Below are 20,747 nucleotides of genomic sequence, written 5' to 3'. Positions count from 1 at the left end.
TTTCCACAAGGTGCTTAAACAGCCGAGTCTTTGAAATCAACTCCTGATCTAAATATATCTCTCTCAGTCTTACCTTTCTTTGTGTAAACAGGCAAATACAGGACCGCCGAGTCCCTGTGGTTTCGGCAAGCCCTTATTTGGAGAGAGCTGCAGTGTTACAGGTTGAGGGAGGGATGTTAATCACCTCAGTGGATTCACAAGATGCTGCCTTTTCCTTTTCTTTTGTTCCGTCTCTTTATGGGCTAATTAATTATGCAACAATGCACAGGTGATTCATCTGAGAGCAGAAAATGTTTAAGCCTTTCTTCTTCCTTTCACATGTACACAGTAACTAGGGGGAGGCTTTTTACCATATGTCAGAGGTGCGGATTACTCCCCCTCAATGTACGGGAAGCTTTTAATGTAGCACCTGAAAGACGGAGGGCGACGCTCACAGGGAGCCACTCTTTTAAGGCACTGACATCAAAAGGATTTGTGAGCAGTCACCAATTAGGGCTTGAGTCTATAACTCGAAGATTTTAAACAGTTAAAACTAAATATTGCAGGTGTCTATACACATAAATATGGACATAAAGCTTGTGCTGTCATGAAGAAACATGAATGGAGGTTTCGCAGCAATACGAGTTTAAATTATCACTATGTTGGGGGTTTCTTGCGTTCACCGTCTACACACTCATGACGCGACCATTCGACATCGATTACTCTTTTTTCCACTCTTCAGCGTGACAATAAGCGTACAAGAGCATCCCGCCGATCTCGCACATACTGCCTAACTGATGTTATTTTTCAGTTGAATGGCTGTGTTCTCCCCACAGCCAACCTGTCAGCTTAACTGTAATGGAGCAGGGAGAGGGGGTGATGAAAAATGTATAGAAATCAGTGTAACCCCTGACATCCCTGCAGGCTTCACGTGAAACTTGAAGCATCGCACTGCAGCACTTTCCTTCATCCCGTGCCTCAGTGGTGAGGTCAGCCATACTATTCCCAAACTACACTTGACAAAGTGAAAAAACCCACGCTGGTATTTCCTGTACTGATATGATGGCCACCTCTGCTGACAGCACTGTCAGGAGCACATCAAACCCAACCAAGAAGAGTGCTCAGGGGGGCGTCAGTCCTTTATTACTAAACTAAAAGTTCAGTGTAGACTTTTCTTTTTTTTACCAATTATTTTACAACATGGTGCTTGATTGGTACTTTTGCGTGACCATAAAGGCTCATTCATGCTGCCTCTATGTACACAAGATTGAAAATGATGTAACCGTCACTGCCTAAAAACTTCCATGCATCCTTCACATTGACATGTTAAGAGTTTTTGACATATCCGAGAGCTTTCAGAAGACGTGCACAAATACGGTTGAATTGAATGCAGAGTACGTACAGAAGGCTCCATCTGTTTCTGTCTAAGTATCTAACATTGAGCTCAAATGACCCTAAAGCTAGGGTTGGTAATTCTGGAAACGCTAGCAAGAGCAGCTACGTCCCCACCCTACCCAACACTTGAGCACTTTTCTGTGACTTGCTCGCTAACTTCTGGCTATCTTTTCTGTTTCAGCAGGTATGCCAGCCAATCATTTAATTCAGGCCGTGTTTATTACATCGCTGCGAAGGCCACTTCCTTTTCAGACGACTTTATTTATTGATGGCTGTGGGGACGTGCAGAGGATTTCAACAAATAAGATAAAAGCCTTTCAGAAACAACTTTCCAACTCCTTTAATAGGGTCACAATTCAAATCAGCGGTGAGGGATTTTTTTTATTGTTATTACTTACTCAGTTTTATATTGGAGGTTTAAACTTCTAGCATTCTCTCGCCAGTTAGCTGAGGCTTTTTGTTGGGAACATTTTTTTTGCCAATCACATCAAACCCATAACACCCCACCTCTCCCAGTATCAAACAATATCTATTTATTTTTGATAGTACCTGCAACCATGTCTATTTAATTGGCATCAATGTGAAGATGGTTTTTAACTTAAGACAAATAACATGATCGTATATAAATCATCAGCTTTTTCTACTTCACCCAACCTCTGCTCTGAAACAGTATTATCCAAGTGGTTTCATCCTAATTCATGCCTCAGTTCACTCCATTTCCTGCCACCGCTTGCCTGTGACCTTCAAGAGTCTTAATAGCATGGTATCAATGACACGAAGGATTGCAGATGCCTGGGAGCTCACAAAGCTGAGAAATGTTGAAACATTTTCAAAAACAACAGTGACGAGTTTAAAAAAAGACTTGATCTCATGAAAACATCATGAAGATGCCAGACAGAACCCCTTGAATTTCACAAACCCATGGGAGTCAAAGTATTGCGATGAAAATGACAACATCAAAAGGGAGTCACACTGTACGTTTGTGAGATAAATGCAACAGTAAATTGCCGTCTGTCCTCCTACGCCAGACAAAGGAAGAGAAGCTGCGCCTCTCTCTTTCTGTCATCTGTTGCAGGGCCGGAGCTCAGCCTTGAAACTATCAGGAAGATGATGTGTCTCTAGAGGCAGAGACGCCTCATGAGAAAGGTAGCTCTTAATCATCGGGGACCCAGTTATCTGGCATGTTCTCATAGATGCAGGCTCACCTTGCACTGGAAATGTGTGCAGGGGTCACCTGCTTTATACACAGCTGAGCGACTGTAAGTTACAAACACTTAGGGATAATTTATGTAACAGATGTTGCTGTGTGACAGCCTACATCAGAAAATATGTTGTCCAGTGGCACAATTAATACAAAATACATCAAGGAAGGACATGTGTGGTTTGCAGTACAAAACAAAAACAGGCAGTGAAGCTCTTCCAGTTTTTGACACTAGATGGTAGAGGGAAATAAAGAATGGACGATACATCTTAAGATCAGTTCTTAATTCTTATCATTTGCTTTTCTAATTTAGAAAACCACTGGCACCAACAAAACAAGGAGGTTTTTTGGTTTGAACCAAAATACAGTTACAATAAGTAATTATAATGTAGCTATAAACAAACTGCAACACTGTTGAACGACTTCAACGTCACCATCTATTGTGCTTAAGCCCTTTGCACAAGCCTTTCCTCTTAGACATTTAGTAACAGCTTGATTTAAGAGCAAGAGTATAAACACAATGAGGCTGTAAAGGCGAACTCGAGAATAGATCAGTTTTCATGCATAGCATGATGATGTCTACTGTCCCAGATCTTACATGGCCTCTTGTTAACAATTGTCTTCAGTGTTGGTAAATTTACTGATGTATTTTCTTAAGTAGAATAAAATGTCTTGAGCTTGGGTTAACCAAAAGTATTTAACCACAATGCAATGTAAAAAAAAATCAACAGTAAGTAAAACATTGATTTTGGGAAAATGGAACTAGAAGTGCAAAAACTAACTTATTTTCAGGTTTGTTTTTTTGAATTGGTTGAATTACTGATTTCATGATATATAAACTGGATGAAATGTCATGATTGACAGCTGAGACTGACTCATGATTGGTCGAGTGTACGCATAAGCTGGATCTCGCTACTGTGGCTCCACCCCCCGATCACTACTGCATAGACTCTGGCTCCAAATATGCGGCGTTCAATGACTTCATTTCTGAATAATAGGAGGAAGTGGAGACGTGTCGTCCATTTTATCTACAGTCTATGGTTTTAGGACTCAATCCTGCAACCATACAATTAACTCCAGTTACTGTAGATAATGGGGTTTTAGCCTTGTAAATCATTTCTGTTCAGACTGTAGAAGAGATGGATATACAAGGCCTAGGAATAGATTCTGGTCTAACAAATTACTTCAGTTTACAGATTAAATTCTTTAAAGTCTGTTCTTTTGCCTCAACATGGCAAGTCGACAAAACATGTCCAATTGGTGGATGACAGTGGGAATCCATCTCCCCCTTCCATTAGGTCTGTTTGGGAATAGCAGCCACTGAGGACTGTTTTAGCCGGGTGCAGAGAGCCGCCAGGAGGATGATCATTTGTTACCAGTCATTCAAGAGGCTTCGAACCACTCTGAGATAGCAGGAGGGGGAGGCTGAGGATTCTTTTGGTGGTTCAAGTTTAATAGACATACAGCAGGGGGGATTTTGTCAACACTTTCTGAAACGACTCACTGATAATTGAGGCTGAAAAGCAGGAGATGGGCAGGTATGAGGTGGCTCAGATGTGAGACATGATTGAGAGGTCACACAAGAAGATGTTTATAGTCGAACTGCATGTTCTCATATCACAGGTTGTGCCTGATCCAGTCCAACAATCTGTTAAAAAATATTTTGTAGTGTGAAAATCAAGCTGTCAGGCTTTGCTGTACAGCTGTGGTTAACCCACCGTTCGTTCATTAAGCTCTACCACATCCGTTGATCCTTCCACTCTTGCACAGCACATATCCAGTTTACAGCGATCACGGTAGCAGATTTACCATTTAAATTTTAGCGTGAGCAGTTACACCAGCTCTGCTGCTTCCTCTGTGTCTGCAGAAGATGCGTTCAGGCACGGTAATCATGTTACAAGTCACATGTGTTTTGGAAGCGTTCAGGGCCCAATCCCTGCATGCAAAATAGATTTAATGTGTGAATATATGTTTAAAGTTGCATGTTTAGCATGACAAGGCGGTATGTTATGAAGACAGCTGGATTCTTTACACATTTTCTGAGTATCTTAGTGAGGTGGACAACTAAAAATGCTGCTGAAATATTGCAGTGATTAGTTCTCTTGAGCAACTTTACTCATGCTTATTGATTTCATCATTATTTACATGAATTACCAATTCCTGACTCATTACAATAAGATGCCCTCAGGGTGAAATCTAGAATCTTTGATTATCCTCAGACTATTCATCTATCATCAGATCACAATGTCAGTTTGTAACCTCCAATCCCAAGTGTACATGTTTTATGCTACGTGCCAAAAGCTAAAATGCTAAACTAAATTGTTGATCATATTAAAAAATCCAACTGCAATACAAACGTGTCAATGCCATTATGAGCATGTTTGAATTCTGTGTTGAATGCTATTTTACTGTCAACATTTAAAAGTCAAATTATGTTAATGTGATTAATATGGATGGTTACATCTTTCAACATCAGTTAAATTTAGAAGGATCTTACAAAACTTAACAATACAATGACTTTGTCTTCTGGCAGCATAGCACCAACAGTAAATATGCTGATTCCATGATTTACATGTGCACCCACCCACACACTGTCCTGGCTGACAGTGTAACAGTTCAAACAATTCTCTTTCACCACAGATATGCAGAGGAAGTCAGGTGGAGCGGAATGGCGTGCAGTGATGTCAGCAATCAGGCAGAGGTCAGCCACAGGTGGGCAAGCACACCTGGTGAACAGGACAAAGGGGCAGGCATCATACTAAGTCATTAAAAAAGAGATAAGAAAAAAAGGATGGAAGTAAGGAAGGAAGGAATTATAGACTGGCAGAGTGCTAAAGGACAAGTATACACCCAAGTTAGCAAATCACATGTGCCTGAATCACATGGTTAAAACACTCAGCCTGACATCGCGTCATGTTGACAGGTTGAGTTGGTATACTCTTGGCTGCAGCACAGACTGATTCTGGATGGCATCTGGCCAATAATCAGATTTTAAAGCTGAGGCGCAGTCCAACTGGTGGACAAAGACCACTAAGCCATTTCACCTCAAGTGCCTGACTTGGCTCATCAGCAGTTCTGGCAGTTGCCCACAATGGCTTATTTTGTTAATTTCCTGTCACTTCCCCCCACGCCAGCCCTTCCATCAGTTGCAGGATGGACTCAGGTTATCTGAAGTGATGATGGCTCTCAAAGACACATGGCAATGAGTTAACCAGTAAACATGAAGTGAAACAAAATCCATAAACTTTTCCATGTTAAAAAATGCATAAGCTGCAGCAGTAAGTGAAGTTTAAGTCCAGAACCGTAAATAAAAGTCCAGCAGCAGTTGGGCTCGACGTCTACTTACTCCACTCTGTCCAGTTGCTGCACCCTGAGGGCCTGCAGAGTTGACAGACAGCGGTTCATATTTTCACACATATCAAATACTCAAAAGTTAATTTCAAATATAAGTAACAAGCACCTTTAATGTTGAAAAGAAGACTGAAGAGTGCTAGAAACTACTCAGTGGTGACCTTTCTAACAACTATATTATGTCATCAAGTACCAATACAACACAACAATAAACCTGAAAACAGGCTTTTCATAAAACCACAGCAACATTTCTCCGCAAACATCTATCAATTGCAATGTAGAGCGCATTCTACAAAAGTAAGGAAGAAACAGATGAATGTTAACAGGGAATACTAATAAATTCAAATCGAACTTGAAAACATGAAAGACTGTCTCCCAAATGTAGAAATCAGAGAGCATCTTCAAATCAGGCAACCCCACTTCGGTCAGACAGGGGCCAATCGGATAATTTCTTCACTTCAAGGCTGCGTCAAGCAAACATAGCGAAACCTATATTTCAACCTAGATGGTGGTGTGTTGAACACCACAGAGTGCGGCACATTGGAAGAGAACTTTACAATCCAGTGCTTGCATTGCCTTTTAATACAGTGGGGTTTATATACACGTCACTGTTAATTGGGCAACACTTCTAGCACACCCACCACATGAGAGAAAGGCCATTTGGCACCTTTTCGAGCACACTTGTAGTTCACCTCGGAAACCAAATCAAACAGGTCAAAACATTTTAAGATTGAAGGTGCCCCTGCTTTTCTCTTGCTCCTCTCTATTCTGTTTTTTCTCGCCAGGTGATAAAAACCTGATTGTTTTCCACCTGTGCAATCCGGTCAAGTCCATTCATTGGTTTCCTCTTTGATTTCAACCTGGCCTATATCATCATGTGGGGTCCTCAATAAAAGGAGAGCCCCAGAAGAGTTCACGGGCTCACTCTCATTCACTCTGATCTGGACCTGCCTGATCTGTTGCCGCACCATTAGAGAAAACTTGTTAAGAATAATAGAAGAAGGTATGTGGAGGGAGGCAGGACAATGGGTGAGTTGGGAAACCTTTCACATTTCACACGTAGTTGACTTAATGTGTAGAGACATTAAGTTTATAGGTTGGTGCCACCTCCGTATTGGTTTTGGTGAAGTTCTTTTCTGGGTAATAAACAAGTTTGGTCTTTTGTTTGTTTTGTTTGTATGTTTTCAGCTGTCGAGATTTGTTAGCCCTAGTTTTATGGTATTGATTTCATATGGTTTGGCACAACCACCGTGTCCTGTCCTCCTCCACATATTTATTCGATTTGTGTTGAGATGAGTTGTATAGTGGTATGAGTTGTAAATAATTTCTACCCCTTAGAATTCTTTGGATGTCGTGTTATTGTCTCTCTGAGTCTCACTGGGGCACTGACTCCGTGAATCATCAGTGGTTGTGTATTCCATTAAAATATCGATTAGATGCCATAAGTGACAAATGAAAGGGTGCAATGCAGGAATGGCATTACTCTTTTTAATCAAAGCCCCTGCATTAAAATCTATGGAGTGCAAATGATGAACTAATACAGCACAAAAACATACTTTGTAAGTAAAGACTTCACTATAATAAATCTTTAAAAAAAAAGGCAAAGGCTGAGGCTGGCTTTCATCAGTCAGGCTACTGATGTCGTGTAGTCGAAATTACTTTCAATCTATGGGGAAAGTAAGTTTGGTAACCTCATTATACATCTTTGTAGTAACAGATCTCATCCAGATTTTAAATTGGGCATAAAGTTAAATTTTTCAAACTCTCATTTTGTTGCAAGAATTTTCCCAAACATTTTATGGCCTCACAATGTCAGAGCCCCATTTATTGTTGGAGAACAAACACAAACAAATGGGATGTCATCACTCATTTTAAGGTTCTCCCTCTGGTTTCTGGCTTTAGGGGAGAGGCTGTGTGTTTATTTGCAGCCAGTATGAAATGAAAGTACAATAAGATATAATTCTGCTAAGATATTTGAACACTAGAGGGGTGGTCAGAGGGGACACACCTGACACAAATGTCAAATAGTGTTTCGCATTAATTATCGAGACTGTTGTGGCCGGCCATATTCTAGTTTGTCCCGCCACAGATTCATGATGAACAAACACTACCATCACATTCGGAGCTAGGGACTGTGAATCATGTCAATCCTGATGTTTCACCATGTTTTTTCATCAATCAAGTAATTGAAACCAAATTTTTACTGCTACCTAGAATAACAGAAACCATGTGTACTTGTAATTTTTAGTTTGGTCCATATCTGCGAAAAGACGTCCCACACACTATCCAAGTTGTAATCAGTGATTTTGGTACTTGACCATCAGGCAAACATGTCGCTCTCCTGTGCACCTGTTCTGCTAAATGGTGGTGCAAAGCATCCTTTTTTTGGTCCATCCCCCATCTGCTTACATGGAGGAGATGGGATTCATGACCTATACTAAAGCCAGCCACCAGTAGTCCATCAAGACACTTTTGCTTCACATTGTCACGTTGTCCATATTTATATACAGTCTTTGGGTGAGACTGGCCTACAACACTGCTGAATCATTCTGTTACAACTAGACAAGGTTTTTATCTTCCTTGTGTCAGTTTCTTCATTCGTCTTTTCATGCACTGTAAAAACCTGTCAGAGCTCCATGTAAGGGTTAACACAACACTGTGATCAAGTTCCTCGTCCTCTGATAGCTGTTTATCATCAACATTGCATTCCAATCAGGGGAGACACAGTGGATAAATAAAGATAATTGGTTATTATACAGAAGATGTAGGGATAATAAATGTTTGGCCTGGAAAGTCTCCGATGCTCAGACTCTAGAGAGATATTTTAATCGAGGGGCTTCAGCCCTGAGCAGCAGCATAATAAATTCCCCCATGGAGTCCAGGCACTGATGGTGGTGGTTGAAGACATCTGATGAGGCTAATGAAGTGATGAGGCAGATGAATCTCCAGAGGTGGAGGGGCGTGAATTAAAGCAGCATCTCTAAACAAGATCAGGCCAAAACATAAAGCTGGAACGTGTGTGGTCAATGTGAGAAATTGAGGACATTGTTGAAAACTGGTCTGGTGTGTGTGTGTTTATAGATGTCGTCTTTGTATTTGCAGCAGATGCTGTCCAGCATCTATTTAATTTCTGGCACCAGTGCTGTCCTGCTGCCGAGCTCAGAGAGATACACTGGGGAGATAAAGATTGACAGCAGCTATGAGGTTTGTGGCGAGGAAGTCCCCACACCGTCCTGACCACCTGCAAGCCAGTCTGTCAATCCAACATCCAATCCCATTAAGTCCACACTAAGGCTTGTGGCTTCTGCTGGCCCTCCATGACCTGCAAACCCACAAAAGCTTTTCTTGGTTTAGTTTAACCCAAACAAGATATATCCGAGGGGGGAAATTGAGCCTAACACATTATTACAATGCACTGATTACACATACTTCTGCCATATTTACTCATATTTGACTGAAGTTATTTCCGTTAAAGAAGACAGCTATTGAACAAAGTGGATTATTTTCTCCTGTTCAAATTTGAAAGTCTGACTTTTGAAGAGGAATTTGAGCAAAAACGCTTCAGTGCCCGCCTGCAATAGAATATTTTTAAAAACCAAGCTGCTGGTTGAAATAATTGTTGATTTAATGTTGAATGGTTCTCCAGGAAATACAGATAACTGTGAGCTTGTCCAAAAAGAAGGTGATTCTTTGTCTCTCGTGTTCATGGGAATGGTGCATGGTCAAGAACAGACTCTCACCTTCTGAAGCATGTCTGAGAGGGTTACTAAACATGAAAGGAGCAGGAGTCATCTGACAACTCGGTGAAATTGGGCTTCCTCAGCAGAGCAAATATAGCTACTCTAATTGACAGCACAGGACTGTACAAACAGGGAACTGAGCAGCACAACCAGCAAGTGGAGGGGAAGAGGTGCCTTATGTGTTTGGTTGTATTATCGTCCTTATTAAACTAAAAATCGCTGTAAATCACAGTATGACAAATTGTTAAATTGTGTATTTTTTCCTGTCAAAACTAGTTGCTGCCTCACAACTTTTTTTCCTGCCTAAAAACATCGGGTAAAGGAGACCACTTGACAGGGTTCCTGTGTCGGGTTTCAGTTGCTGATGTGAAATCAGCCAATTGAAGGAAAAGTTTGACATCTCCTTGACATCTCTATCCTCTTTGAGGATATTGATATTTTGTAAATGTCATGGGTAACGATAAGGACTTAAGTCTCAGACTGTGCCCCAAGAAAGTGTTAGAGACAATATACATGGAGGGAGCTAAAAATCTATTCTTTCTAAACTTTATAAATAGGAACAATCACTGTAGGGGGGCATAATTGTTCATAATATAACAGTTTTCCCCAAATTTCTGACTCACAGTCCTGATTTAACATGAAACGCCCAGTTTCCTTTATGTTAGTATGTATTATTCTGACGGCTTGAACAATAATTTATTCAGTTTATTCTCCAGACTCTGATCTCACAAAGGTACATATAATTCCTCTATTTCCTTAAAAACCAATTCAAACCTTGTGTTTGCATTGGTATTCCGATAACATGTAAAATCTCCTTTATTTCTTTCTATTTGTAAGTGAAACAAAAAAAGAATCAAATAATAGTAATAAAAATAATCTCAGTTTTGGGAAATACAACTACAGAGACCACACAATGATAACACAATCACAATGGAAATGAGCTACAACAGATGTTGACAATGAAATAAGAAGTTACTTACTACTGTTAAGTGAGCCGTCGTTTTTTGAAAATTCGTCATGCAAGCCAACACTTAAAATGTGATTCTTCTATAGTCAAACATCAAATTTCAAGAAACATCTGGCTAAACTGCTCATTTCAATATCCGTTATCGCTCACTTACAATGAGGATGTTTTTTGCATTGCACTGCTTTTGTGGTTGTGTTGTGATATTTGTTTGCAGTTATGTTGTGACTTTTGCGCTTGTGTTGTGATTTTCGCAGTTGTGTGTTAACTTTTTTGGTTGTGTTGGGGCTTTTGCGGGTGCATTTTTGTTTTTGTTGTGGCTCTTGCATTCATGTTTTCCAATAATATGCTTTTGTGAGACGTCCTAGCCACTATAGAGGAAGCACCTGTATCATTCTGTGCACTGTGTAATGTACAATGCAATTATGAACTAAATAAATCGCTCAAAATTATAGTTTCTCTCACTATATATATATATATATATATATACATCATGTTTTTACTTTATATATTTGTTTCTGCAACAATGAGAGACATAAATTGTAGAATTCGTATCGGTACAGAAGTGCTCTTTACAGATGTCAATGATGGCAATGTCAAAGAACGAAAGAAGGTAATCTCGGTCCTTGTTCTACTGTGTGCACATCTCCACTACAGCATGACGAGCATTTTCTCAAGAGCACTTGTTTATTCTCAACTCGAGACTGATTTGTCTCATCCCCTCTAAGAGAGAAGAGGAGAGCAAAAGATACAAATAAAAAGCTAGAGACAGGCGGAGAAAGTTTGATTTGTACAAACCAGTTAATAAACCTGTATCAAGAACACACAATGAGGGCTTGTCTAATCTATGCTTAAAGACAAAGCATTCTGTTGTGAAACATAGAGTATAGAATGAAGAATCTAACATTTATTTGATCCGGGAACCCTTTTCAGAGTTCAGTTAATGCTGCATTAGTGTAAACATAAAGAGTGTGAGGAAACATTGAGACATTAGCGACTTTTTCTCCAACCATCCATCAATCACAGTAGGCCATTAGGTAAGGTGGCAAACCACAACCACAAACTGTCAGGTTCTGTAAATGCAATCAACACCAACTCATGCAAGATTAACAACAAAGAGAGGGAGACCTGAGGGACATACAGCTAGGGAGGCCCAGAGTGCATCTCCTGATAAAGATTCTATGAATGATCAGCTGTCTACGCCACCGCTGATGTAACATGAAGATCCTGTTCCTTTCTCCAGCGCTCCTCTGACTGCCTTTCAAGCATCACAGGAATTTCATAAAACAGATTGCTTCTGTCTGTATATGCATCCTGGCTGATGGCAACCATGCAATTCAGCTGCAGTGTTTTAGTGTTCGTTCTACAAACCTTTCCAAGGGGTAGAGCTGCGGTGAAGGTAGAAAAAAGCCAGCATTGGAGTTTAATCCAACTGATCCAAAGATCCATAGATTGTTTAAATGTCAAAGCAGTTAAGTAAGCCTAGACAATTTTGCTTTGGTGGCAAACGTATGACAATGACTTTCTACTTCCTTATAAAGACAAAAAGAGTGTTGGTCAGATTGTAAGATTGATTGGGACTGTAGATGAGCAGCAGCGACATCAAGGCCACTGCAAGGATGGAATTTATATATAGCCCACTCACAGTCCTAATTAATTCTCTCATGTTGGATTATGTCTTCACTTCCCACCACTATCTGGAAATGAAGCCAAAATATACAAGATACGAACACTGCCATCTTGCGTCAATGTCTGTGACCCATTTGCTATCATGGATGAGGCTGGGTTTATGACTTAAACTTAGACCACCAGGGGGCGATCAAGAAGTTTTGGCTTCACTTTCTGGGAGCAGTCATGTCGCGCATCTTTACATAAAGTATAATGACTGAGGCCAGACTGCACACTACATTACATGATGGGACAGTAAATGTTTCTGCAGTGACATCTCATATATAACATCAAAACAGTTATTTCCTTACATTCTGTTTATAATCTTAAATCATGATTTAATGTTTTAAACTAATAGACTTATACATTGACAACACCGGTGTCGCTTTTCAGTAGAAAACATGCCAGAGTAGGAAAAGGCACAGGCGTCAAAAGAAAATGAATAGTGGCTAAAGTCCATTTAGCTGCTTCAGTTTCAGGGTCCTGGCATTTTGCAAGCTGGCTCACTGTCACATTTTCATGGCTTAATAAGACAATTGAATCGAATAGAGTCACTGCTAATATCAGTAGCAGCATCTGAGTTTTTACTGTTATGACAAGTCAACAACATCTGCTTTGACAGAGGCCTGTGTGGATTTTGTGCTTTTATTACAATTTGCCTACCAGCGTAAAATCTACTGTAAATCAGGCAGTGTCACATTCAGTACTACCTCATCTACTGAGATGAGACGTATAATACATTTTAATATAAGTGTAGCTCATGTGTATGCATTGGCTATGCGGGGCTATTATCTTGTTTTGTCAGCTTTTAATAACCTTAGGTCTGATGATGTTTTTCAAGTGATCATTGAACAAAAGAGTTGTTTACTGTTGATGAAAGGATATGATGCTCATGTTTTACTTTGCAGCACAGAATGGAATGGACAGAAAACCCCAGAAATTTATTTTTTTTTACAGAGAAAACAACAGAATAAATTTGTTGGATTTTGGTTCCGTATAGAACAGCAGGTGTGAGGAGTCATTTTGGCATCCAGTCATACAAATCCTAATGTAAGGTAATGATGGGTATTAAACTCCTGTTCAAATTATCAGTACAAAAGGTGCTGTGTCGGAAAAATATGTTCTTTGATGTTCTGCGTATAGTTAAAAGGACTAAAGTTACACTGGTACCAAATCATTTACAGTGTAATTCTGCCTTCTCATCAGTACTGGGGATTATAAAGTACATTATGTGAAGCCTAGAATGGAATAGAATAGAAAATTGTAATAATAATAATAAACTTTATTTATACATCATACATCTGAACAATGTTACACAGTGCCTTATATGGAAGAAACAAATGGAACAAGATCATTGAAAAAAGAACAAGAGAAAAATTGAATTATATAAATGAATAGGATTAGTCATTAGTGTTAATATTTAATAACTGCATTCTTTGTAAAAGCTTCTATAAAAACAGTTTTAAGGAGGGAATTATTCTATGGGGAGTGAATTCCATAATGTGGAGGCTCTAAGAGCAAAGGCTTCATCACCCTTTGTTACAAGTTGAGACATGGGCTCCATCCGTGAATCTCAGCGGTCGAGAGGGCACGTACCAGGTCAATAAATCTGAAAGGTATTTGGGTGCAAGGCCATTTAAGCCTTAAAAGTGAGCAATAGAATTTTAAAATCAATACAAAATGTAAGAGGGAGGCGAGCACATGCAGGGTAATGTGGTCAAGCCTGTTTGTCGCAGTGATGAGCCGGGCAGCAGCATTTTGTATTAATTGAAGACGATGGAGGGAGCTCTGAGTACAGTGCATTAGGTAATAGAATAATTTATTCCGACTCATATCTCCGGCTACAATAGTAACAGTCATGTTTAATAGCTATGAAGACAGATCTGAAAGCCATGTTATAGTATATTCTCACGACTTCAGCAGCTGTCTGTCTGTCTGATTGTTATTGTTGGACCATGACCAAGGACTGAAGATTTTAAAGGAGCCTCCCTTTAGCAAGTGCCTGCTTTATTTTATTCATTACTTACAGGTCTGGTAACTTTCCAGGATAATGTAAAGCTACAAATACACGCTGTCTCCCTCCTGTCCTGCTGGGCATTTTGCTTCTTACCTACAAGACAGAGGGAGAGACAGAGCAATAAAACCAAACCCCTCCCTCCCTCCCTCCCACCCTCTCTCTCTCTCTCTCAATATAATGTTTATATATTTATATATGTAACATTTTACTGTAAATATATATATATATATACACACATACATACATACATACACAGCTCTAGAAAATAGTAAGTGCTCCAGATTTACCTTAAGTCTTCATCTCTACATGTATGGCAGCCACTTCAATTTGGACTTTGGGGTAAATGTCTTTGAAGAACAGAAATAGACATTTTATTCGAACATGCATGTACATGTAAAAATAGAGAAACTTGTTCATTTTTTTTCAGAGCTGGATATTTCTATATTCTCATGCATTACTTCTAGTGCTTCAACTGCTTTTCGATATGCACACATTGGTGACGTTTGTAACACGTGATGGAATAGATAAAGAATACAAATATATCAGGATGAAAAAGAGGTGCCACACAGAGCGTAAATAATATTTACATCCTAACCCCTGCCTGTTTTGACACCTTTCACCTGAACGCTCTAGAGAGTGAATGTGTCTGAGTGGAGAATCTCCTGCAGCGCTGTTCATGTGCCAAAGACAACCCCCAGAGAAACTCCACACCTCACTGTGTGGACATCCTCCAGTTCTGAAAACGGTTTAAGTGTCTGTGATTCTTATATGAGTTCAACAATGGCAACTACAATCTGCACAGATTTTAAGGTAAAAAAAACTCAACAAAAAAAGCTTTTCGCTTCCCGGCTGCCTCTCATGTTTTCTGTTTTGGTTTTTTTGGCTCTTTGCTTTTCACCTTCTACATTGTCCCTGCCAATTGAAGCTTTTACTTTTTTACACTTAGCATTGATAAGACTGTACATGACATCATGGAGTTTTAATAGCAAATTACAGAAGTGATCTGGAGCAGGCACTTATCAATGTAGAACCATGCTGCATATCAATAAGCCCAGGCAATGAAAAAAGAAAGAACAAATCCTTTCCTGCGGCAAATGGCTTATATTCTTCATTACGAGGCTGTTTTGACGTCAGCAGCTACAGCTCAGCTGGGGGAAATTTCCAGATCACTGTTGTATTTGATTTTTCTCAGTGATCAGAGGAGGCCAATTTCTGACCCTTCCCATAGGCATGATGAAAACCTGCAGTATAATGTATTATTTTCTGCTTGTAGTCACTTGCCCTCCAAAGAGCAACAACTCCTTTCTCTCTTTCTTTCTCATCTGCTGTTCTTGCCCTCTCCTTCTCTCCTCCATTCAGCGCTGAACAAATATCCCATGTTTTTACAGGTTAAGACAGACACAAAGCCGGAGGCAAACATAATCGCCGACATTATTGCTGCGCCGTTCTCTCCGACAACAATAACACTATTCAGTGACCTTACTTGGACACTGTTAGCCATTGCCTGTTGATAGACAACTCCCTCTCTCTCTCTTTAAAACTCGTACTGCCTGTCGAATTGGAAAAGGTCATTAATATTCCTTTCCTGAGTGGAGGCTTTAGTTTCAGGCTGATCACGTGGAGCATACTGGCTGCAACCACCCCACCAGCACGCCACCCCATGCAACTCAGATAATTACCTAGCTATTTAGATGTTGCTGAGGAGGTGTGTGTGTGCGTGTGTGTGTGTGCGTGTAGGCAGGCTATGTGTGTTTCTGTGCGGGTGTTGGCCTGCTGCCACAACTTGTGAAAAGAAGCACCATGAAGTGGATCTGTCACTATGAGTTAGAGACACCGGGCGGCTGCTGAGACAAAAAAAAAAAGGCACAGGACCACTAAACCAAACTATCAATGCCACCCAATCAAACTGCGTATATTCATGCTCAGTGAGCAGATTCTGACATTGCATTTTTTTTTCACGTTGTGGATGCTGTTTTTGAGATACTGAACGCAGCAGTCGACAGATTTCGTTCTCGTCCCGATTAATTACGGAGGATCTAATCGAAAGCTGTCATATTTCTGCAGTTAATGGACTGGCGAGGTGAAAGGCTTTTTTCCTGAAAGGTCAGCTGACTCACAGCCGCTGCCCGAACCCCCTTCGGCTCAACCCACCCACACCTCTTAAATCTCTATCAGGAACGGGATGAGTGGCCATTCATTAGCTCTGTACCTAACTTCTGTTTCCTTCATCTCGCCCCTCAGGTGCTCACACCGCCTCCTCACCGCTGCCCCTTCCTTTCCCGTCCATCTTCCCTTTCCTCAGTAGAAACACTTAACGTGGAAACACCCCTTGAGGTACAGTGAGTACTGCTGGGTAACTGCTATCACACCCTTGCAGCTCACACACACACACACACACACACACACACACAGGAACCACCTTGTCTCTCCTCTGCTGCCTCCCTGTCTCTCCCTCCTCCATGTTGAAACCATCACTATCCTTCGATGTCTCCTGCTTTTGCATCCTTCATATTTTTATCAGTGAAGCATCTCTCAAAAAGCTTCCTGTGACAGCCAAGAATGACATTGGGTGTGAATGTGTAGTGACGGCACGCTTGTGTGTGCATGCGCGCGGATACTGTATGGGCAACAAAGCCCTCGCACCGCGCCGAAGACGGCTTCAAGCAGCTCCCCACCCCCGAGCCAGAGCTGAGATTGGGCTCATTACTCACTTGGAGTGGGTTCCAGCTGTGAAAGGAAAGAGATGGTCAGTGTTGTGGCTCCTCTGACCTCATAGTCCACTGGGAACCAGCAGAAAACACTGGACTTTAAGTGTCACATAAGTGGACACATAGCCATTGGACTTTTTGTGCCAATATGGTGTCTAATGCCGAAGGAACATTTTGCAGGAGTTTTTATATTTGAAAATTAGAGTCTATTTTCTATGTGTGATTTTTGGTTTATAATCTTTGTTTCATTACATGTGTTGTGCCGCTGATGTGAATATGATGAATACATGAAGCAACACTTAAATAGAATTTCCATGCATCCCTAGATGGCAGTAGTAAGTTAGATATCAGTGCACTGCCTGCCACAGAGAAGAGAGTGTCTTTGAATTTGTATGAGCGTGTGTCTGCTCGTTTGTTTTCCCTCGTGGTTGATGTGAAGTGTGTTGGTATAATTTAAAAAAATAAATTTAAACAAAAAATGTAATAATGGAAGGGGAAAAATGCAGTATTTTCTAAATCGCCCTGCTGTTCCCCACTTTCACAACCCAGGGTTCTCCTTCACTCGTGAATAAATACAGATTGCGGAAGCAAATTTTTTCTTTGTTTTTTTTTTTTCCTTCTTCACGCAAAGGCAATTAACTTGAAATTGCTTTGTTCAAATTGCTCCTGAAACAGCTTAGTACCAGAGCAGGAAACAGCATCACAGCTACTCTGTATTTGTGAGAATTAAATGTATCATGTTCATCTCCTCTGTGCTGTGCATGAAATTGCATTGAGGAAAAAATCTGCTCTTACAGGATAACATGTTCACACTAACACTGGCTGTTGATGGAATTGCCGTATGTAAGCAAACAAGTAATATCTCAGGGATAGAAGTCATATGATGGCAAAAAACATCTATATTTAGGAGAGGAAACACAAAAGCAAACTATTGTTTGAGCCACGGCTGACTGACTGTGAATGAGGAGTCTTTAATCAGTTCTGAAGGGAGCACATCCCACTGAAACACACACAGCTCTACCCTCACGTTACCCCCACAATGAGCTGCAGTTCAAACTCACCCCTTCAAAAAATGCAAGTCACTTTCGGCACAATGACAGTGCAGTGATTCATGCAGCAAATGGGCCTGTCATCCCACTGCTTGATTAACAAGCACAGAGACCCCGGGGGAGCACCCGTGGGTCCTCATCACTTTGTGGCCCCGGCGGAGGACCAACCTCACCCTTCACAAACAAGACGGAACTAGCGTCCATCTGATGCAATCCCTTATTTCAGGCTAATAACTGTCAAAGGAAACAAAACACACACGTCAGAGCAGATGCGTTGTCCGATCTCCGCTCATTCCTCATTTTCTAGAATTGCTTTTGACTTCCGAGCGGGCATCTAGTGCTAACGCTGCTGGAAAGAATGCTGAGGCTATAGGATGGGGTGAAAAACCACAAGCATCGGTGTTATTAGCCTGATAATGAGCCTGCGACGATGACAGGGTCAAGCAGAGTCAATGGCTGCTGCTAATTTTAGAGAATGGCACTGCCATCTGAAGCGAGGGTATCTAAGTGTGGCCAAATGCAGTGTAAGAAGTAGCATGCTGTGCAGCAGTCATCATGTCAGTCAGCGGGAGGAGGTCCAAGGGCAGAAAGTGACCCGCAGAGCGTTATTGCACACATATGTTTGACCCTGAGGTAACACGGGCCGTGCGCTGTGCGACCGCGTAGCTGCGTGTCACGGAGCGACAGGCCCCATCCGTTCCTGCATGTCAGAACCTGTACCGCAAGTGAGTGACACGAAATGCATGAGTGGCCTATTAGGCTGCCCTAGCCTCTGCCATTCAGTAGCAGAGACTGCCCCTGGCTCTTGATTCCCTCTGACACATCTGCACTGAAGCAAGGCTGTGCCGGACTGCGGTGAGCATTACTTTTATTGACAGGTTCATGGCTTCTTTGTGCACGGCAACACTCAGATTTACCCAAAGGGTGGTCAATCGAAGCTGATTCGATTGTGTAGGTGGATGACTTTTTTTTCTAATTAAGGGTTAAGGTGAAAAGATAAGGACACCACCATTGACAGCTCACACAGCCCGAGCCATTCAGGATGTACAGTAAGTAGAGCTCTTTACAATGGATAGCATTTCAATCACAATCCAGCCACTATGATTGCTTTGGAAAAATGCTGTCTGCTCACTCTATTCAAAGAGAAGAAAAAAAAAAAAATAGAAAGCTTCATGAAATTATTTTTTTTTGGGGAGAAACAGAAAACAGTGCAGTCCTAGCAGGGAGAAATAGTAGATACTTTTTGTAGAAAATGTCCTTGAAGACTTGGACTTCCTCAATTCTCTGTGACAACTCAATAATAAAACATGACACATTGTTCCGCATGAAAGTTGCGCGTGTTGCCACCTCATCTGGGATACGTTTCTCTGTCACCTTAAACAATGTTTCGCTTAATGAATTTATAACAGCGTGATGGGACATGGCTGCTCATGTAAGTATAGCACTAACAGCTTGGTTCATCAACGGATAAGAAACGGTATCGTATGTGTTTCGAAGGTGCATTTAAAGGGGATATGTAAATAAGCAGAAAGTGATATAGCTGTTTCATTCATTTCTGCCTTCCATTAGCTCCAGAGATGGGTGTTAATAGAAGCTTTGCTCACGGACTTCATTAGCACCAGACGTCACCTATTAGCGTCAGATCTTTTATTTGCGGTTGCTCTTTTCTTATCACTAAAAGCATTGCAGGACATAGTAAATGAATGGAGATAGCGGACCATCCACGGTTGAGGGATTGCTTATCAAGGATTCTAGCTTGCATCGTGGCGAGGCAGTCTGCTTTGGGAGAAGTCTTTACAAAACCACTCGTTGCCATTTACCTGCCTTTTACCTCTGAGATACCTCACTGGTCCAGAAGAGAGAACAGCAAGGATTTTTCTTTTTCCCCTCTTGTCTTTGCTGCAGTCGATTGCCGGTGTAAACACTGATGCTGGAAACAGCACTAGCCGTGTAACCGACCTAATGTCTCTCCAATATAAAAAAGTACCTGGTAGGAGTTTCTATGTGTATATATGTAATATTTTCTTAAGCCAAATATGGTAAACTAGTTAAATACTTGCAAAGCAATCTCTGTTCTGTCAACTGCTGGTTCCAGGGTCATGAAGCATCAACCGCACATACATAGTGCATTTGCATTTGTTTGCAGTCAATCTCTGACTTCTTTTTTTCTAATGTAGGGTCCACTGGGACTACATGCACAATACCACAGTATACAAGTACATGCCAATAAGCTTGTACTGTTGCTAAATAAACCATCTAACTCCTCCAGTAAAAAAACAATGCACCTCTGCATTTGGCTTCAGTCACTTTTGTTCAGATCACTTTGAATGATCTCACTTTCTTCTCCTACGGCTCCTGCGCACTGCGATGCCGTCCTGCTTTACTGAAGTTCTCCCACTCTCTAGCTCAGAGGCAACATCCATAGCAAATAATGGAAAACAAAATGCAGCAGGCTCCTCTGATGTCGGCCAGTGCTCCCTGCAACAGACACTATAACGTCAGTAACACAGTGACTTCGGCCATGAAGAACAGTCCACAGTGCAGAGCAAAGCATTTTATGCACAGACTACTTGAGATTGAGACAATCCAAGATCCAAGAGATTTTCATTTCAGGGAAATGTCAAAAAAGGTAATAAAACAAAGAGTTTCACAGGTGAGGTCTGGAATAGGAATGG

At 41.0% G+C, this 20,747-nt stretch overlaps 1 long non-coding RNA gene across 1 annotated transcript in view; it reads left to right on the top strand.

The window, feature by feature from the left end:
* The window catches only part of LOC138411838 (uncharacterized), a 48,354-nt gene extending 37,346 nt beyond the window's left edge, over positions 1–11,008 (top strand). The window contains exon 3 of the long non-coding RNA XR_011244327.1: positions 9,029–11,008. This is a non-coding gene — a long non-coding RNA (uncharacterized lncRNA). The remainder of the gene's footprint in view (positions 1–9,028) is intronic.
* Positions 11,009–20,747: the final 9,739 nt, after the last annotated feature.

This window comes from Paralichthys olivaceus, chromosome 10 (genome assembly GCF_024713975.1).
Source record: "Paralichthys olivaceus isolate ysfri-2021 chromosome 10, ASM2471397v2, whole genome shotgun sequence".
Taxonomy (NCBI): domain Eukaryota; kingdom Metazoa; phylum Chordata; class Actinopteri; order Pleuronectiformes; family Paralichthyidae; genus Paralichthys; species Paralichthys olivaceus.
This window is presented reverse-complemented; position numbering and strand designations above follow the sequence as displayed.